This window comes from Haliaeetus albicilla, chromosome 18, assembly GCF_947461875.1.
Source record: "Haliaeetus albicilla chromosome 18, bHalAlb1.1, whole genome shotgun sequence".
NCBI classification, from domain to species: Eukaryota; Metazoa; Chordata; class Aves; order Accipitriformes; family Accipitridae; genus Haliaeetus; species Haliaeetus albicilla.
The window spans coordinates 10,440,190-10,445,302 of record NC_091500.1 but is presented as its reverse complement, the minus strand read 5'-3'; the positions used below and the strand labels follow the sequence as shown (position 1 = coordinate 10,445,302).

The window sequence follows — 5,113 nt, the reverse complement described above, 5'->3', positions numbered from 1 at the left end:
CTACAATCAACCAGTGGAGGTCTGGTGGCTGGGCCAAAGGGTTTGGACCTCCTGGGCTCTGCTTCTTGATCTGGAATTGATACAGAAAGTGCTGCTTCTCCAACGGAAACCAAGCCACACTCCTCTTCATTTCAGTGCGCTTGCAGCGGGTGATTTAAGCCCTGTGGTTAAGCCTGCCATTGCTGAGTTGCAATTTCTTGTTTGTTTTGGGACCACGCCTGGGAACATTGTGTATGAATCAGAGTACTGCTGTGCTAGATACTGTAGAAATACGGAACAAAATAGAGACCTGGGTACATCTAACTTGCAAAATACTAGGCTGGTTCAACTCGGTGATGAAGACACAGCACTGGTTGCTTTAACTCTTGCATGGACACCAGTCTGGATGGTAGCATGCCCTGAAATCACTTCAATACTCACTGTGAGAACTCAGGTTAGGTAGATTAGCCTGCCCTGGTGGTGCTGGCATGCAGCAGGCATGGCAGTAATGACCAGCAAGGTGGTCATGCTCTTACTCTTATTTCTAAACAGATTTTCTACCTGTTGAAAGAGGAGGGGGGATGAGGGTGCATTTGAAACCATCCTGGGGGCTGGGGAGAAGAGAGGGACAGCATGGAATGTTACCACTGTATGGGCTTAAAAGCTCTCCCCAAAAAACTTCTGTGAGATGTTAAATCAGCAGAGAACATATAAGTGAATGAAATAATAGGACTGTTTCGAAAAAAAATCTTAATTGCATTCATTGAGAATGCAGGGTGAAGCTTTCATTTCTTTAGATCTCTATTAGTATTTGCAGCCCTTGAAGCTGCAGATGTCCACACAATAAGTAAGCACAGAGCATGCCCAGGGCAGACACAGAGGAAGGGAAAGGAGGGAAGGTGGCATTGCTCCACATTCATGTTTCCTTGGTGCTGGAAAACCACCCAGTGCCAGACAGTGATTCAGTGCCAGAGTAACGGGAGGCTGCAGCTGATGCACAAACCCCTCTGGCCCCAAAAGGCTCTTTCGGTGATCAGGACTGGCTGGAGGATGCAAATGTCTCAGACCTCTGTCTCTACTCACTGTAGAAATACCAGAAAGTAGTGTAGAATGAGTGCCACCTCTGTGGCAGGAATATCCTGCAAATTGGGGGCATTTTCCTGTGATGGGTACTGCTCAGTTATGGCACTTGCAGGTAATGTGAGGGCAGGATGGAGAGCCGGGCTGCCACTTGCGGTGTTTCCCCCCATTATTTGAGTAGCAATAATGCCAGGGACACCAGCCAGGGAACTTTATACCACCCTGACCTGCTATTCAGGGAACCACTGCGGTTGTTACTGCAGTGTTTTGTTTTTAGCACAGAGCATATTTGCAGAAAGAGAAGTTGGAGCACATTCTAGATTTTTTTTTGAGATGAAAACGCCCCATGGTCACCGCCCACGGTGAGTGCAGACTCACTGGTGGCACAGAAAGTGGTGGTGCAGCTGGAGGCTATGCTCTCTGTGAGTTGAGGAGGGGGTTGAGGCAGAGCACAGCAACTTTCGGGTACCCGTGCCGGTGAGTGGGCTGCTGTCTGATAGCCACATATGTGGCTGCTTGGGCTGGGAAAAATAACTATGGGACAGCCTGTGTCCTTGTGGGAGCAGCCACCTGGTTTTAGGAGAGTGCCACGAGAAGGGACTGTGCTGATCCCAGCTCTTTTCTTAGGGCTGCAGGTTTTTTCTACCTGGATCCTGAGGACCTAGTTCTGAGCAAGTACCTTTGACTTTTTGGGTGTGCTCCAGACTATTTGCTCCAAAATTCATAGAATCACAGCATGGTTTGGGTTGGAAGGGACCTGTAAAGATCATCTAGTCCAACCCCCCTACCATGGGCAGGGACACCTTCCACTAGATCAGATTGCTCAAAGCCCGGTCCAACCTGGCCTTGAACGCTTCCAGTGGTGGAGCATCCATAACTTCTCTGGGCAACCTGTTCCAGTGTCTCACCACTCTCTTTAATTTAATTAAATGAAAGCTTAAGGGCATGAAAAAATAAATATTTAAAATCCAGGCAAGCATCTCTTCTTCTCTCTCCCCCTCTCCCTTGTGGTCCTGCTTGAAAAGCAAGAAGCCCTTTGGGCATCCTTACTGGGGCTGCCTCTGCTGGGTATCCACCTTCCCAGCGGGTGAGACACTTCTTGAGGCCCAGGATTTCTTCTCCACTGAGTGACAGCAAACAAACAGGGCTGGTGCCAAGGGGACGGGGTGGTCTGTCTGGGGTCAGGTCCTTCCTCGGCAGCCTGTGGGCTGGTGGGGCCGGTTTCCCTCAATGGGGCTCGGGCATCCCCCAGCAGCCTGTAGGAATGACTGGAATTCAGCATGTTGTGCCGGCAGCCCCCGCGGGTCTTGCCGACAAGAAATGCCCATGCTTTATCTGCTGGGCCGTTTTGAACAATTGGTAGGAAACAGGGCAGAATAAATAGTGCTGCTTGACCTCTGGCCTTTCCCCTTTTGTCCACAGAAGTTCAAGAAATTCCAGGGACTGGGAGCCAAACATCTGTGTTTCCCCTTGGGAGGTGCCAAACACTATGTTCCCCCCATGAATCGGGCAAGGTATATTTAGAAAATGAGATTCAGAAACCACCGGCGAGTGGGCGAATACATCTGAGCTGTTGCTCTCCTGGTAGAAAGTTTGCATAAGCTTGGGCACATATTTATATCTTCATCCACATGCACTGAATCCTACATACATAAACACGAACTGACAGGCACTGTATTTTGTAAGTCTGGGCTTATTTTGTTGATGCCGATAATTTTAAAAAATGGGGATTTGAGGACTGTGGGCCTGGTTTCCAAGCTGAAATGTAGGCACCCTGTGCCACGTGGGACGCCCTAGGGGAGCCGAAATGTCTGCCCTGATTAGGAGATGGGCACAGAGCTTGCAGCAGTAAGGGAGCAAAGGCCAAAGGGCATCTTAAATAGCACTGGGCACTGCTGGTTAGGCAACTAAATAGAGCCTAATGCCACTTTTAAAGAGAGCAGCTGGGACACCAGCAGGCTCTAGCGCTGCCCACTTCTGCACTCAGGGGCTTCACAGCCCACCGGCATCCGAGCTTCTCAGGGGTCCCCAGTGATGGACTGAGACCCTCTCGTGGGCTGGGAATAACTAACCCCCCTGGTCTGGTCAAGCATGGGACTTTCCTCCAGGCTTGCTGCTTGCAGAGACAGCAGATCCAACCTTCTAGCAGCCTTTAGGGGACTGCAGTGGGTGAACTGGGTGGGTCCCGTGTCTTTTCCAGAGAAAGCGATAAAGGGTGAATCAAGCCCATACATGGAGCCTCAGCTCTGCAGCAGCTGCCTTGCTAGCTTGAACAGCGTTTCCAGCATCAGTGCTCAGAGCAAGGCCACAAAATGTCTGGTTTTTCAGTAGCACACTGTGTTCCCACTCTCCACTGTGTGAAATCGTTGTGTGTCATGAGGGCCGCTTCTCTTACTGCTGACATCAACACCTAAGCTGCTAACAGCATTAGAGAAGTACACCAGTGTGAAGTTTGAGGTTGGAAACATTTAATTTTGACGTATGCAAGGTGGGGAGCCCCGTGTAGCCTTCTGCCTGGTTCTGCAGAACAAGGTCTTGTCTTAATTGCATCAACCGCCAGCAGCATCTGTCATGTTTTCAGCTTGTTTTCTCAGCCGGCAGAGTTGTGAGAGCTCAGGCAGGGTGACACAGCTGGCACCAGAAGCAATGCACCACCTCTTCCTCCTGAGAAGGTGAAGGTCGGAGAACAAGCGGGAGAGTTCAGAAGGAGCCCATGGAGAAAAGAAGTGCGAAGGTCCCAAAACATGGCTTGTTCCTTATGGTATTGCAGGCGCTGAGACCAAGCACCTGGAGTCAGATGCCTCTTGGGTGCGCAGCTTGGACCCACATTGCATGTCCTGGAGAAAGGTGGCTGGAGACAGGAGAATCTTGGGGTTAAGTAAAAGCTTCAGAGAAATTCTATCTTATCAGGCTTCATTTCCGAGGCTGCAAAAATGAGAAACCTCCCAGTTTTGTTATGGGTCAGGTTTAGTAGTGTCTGAGGAGCTACTGGGAGAAATGCTCCATGGATACTGGCAAATGAAAAATAATAAAATAAGAAGATGAGTTACGGTAATTTGTTGTTTAGACATATTCAGTTTGTCCTTCTGACCTTTGGAGGGCAGATGGGAAAACAAAGTACTTCAGGTTTCCTGATGGCTTATTGGGAGCAGTTTGTGTTCAGGGTATTGCCAAATTTCAGCAGAAGGTCTCCTGAGTAGCCGAGGAATGACTCGTGACAACCAAGATCCCTACCAATTTGTCTTGTGTCCACTCTGCATGTGTTCTGGATCCTGATAATACATGTGGGATGACTGTAAGGTGGTTGTTACAAACTGTTCCTTGAGATGTTTCACCATGACACTCAGCACAGGATATACAATACCATTAAAATAACTCGTTACCAAGTTGCTTATGCTAATCCATTGCCAACCTGTTTAGCAATACTTCCCTGCACGCTCTCCATTTGCCATAAACAGGCGCTCCAGCAGCGGAGTGCATCTGGAATCCCGAGTATATTTTTGCAAGCCATAAAAAAAAGCTGTGTGTCTCCGTAGCAGATTATAATATTTTGATATTTCCCAGATCACTTGTGCTCTCATGCTTTAACACTGCCCAGAGTCTTTCAGAAGAATGCTCATCACACACGTGCCCTATATAATGTAGGCTCTGTGCTTGTGATATTTATAGCCATGCAAACTTGCCCATTTCTGCCTGTGTTGTTTCAAAAAAATCCTTGAGTGATGGCATTTTTCATCTTGAGTGTATTTTTCTTCAGTTCTGGACACTGAACATATTTATAATTACTGCTGTTATTGCTGCTGGTTGCCTTATTAAACCTACAAAGTGCACTCAGATTCAAAGGTAGAATTCTAATTACAGCACAAGCTTGGGGAGAAAGGACAGCATTTCGAGGTAGAAAGGACTTACACGAACACCAGTATGCTTCCAAGAGAAGAGGCAGTGCATATTGCAGTCACTTCCACTTCACAGAAGTGATCCTGTTTTATTTTTAAGTTCTTGTATTTGAGCATCCCTCTCTGAAGCGCAGGAAACGTTGTGTGACATCTTGTGC

General features: G+C 48.2%; 1 long non-coding RNA gene across 1 annotated transcript; it reads left to right on the top strand.

Annotated features, from left to right (window-relative positions):
- Nucleotides 1–1,433: 1,433 nt before the first annotated feature.
- LOC138689896 (uncharacterized) lies at nucleotides 1,434–4,451 on the top strand. The gene is made up of 3 exons (XR_011328690.1): nucleotides 1,434–1,536; nucleotides 2,482–2,573; nucleotides 3,654–4,451. It is a non-coding gene; the product is annotated as an uncharacterized lncRNA (long non-coding RNA).
- Nucleotides 4,452–5,113: the final 662 nt, after the last annotated feature.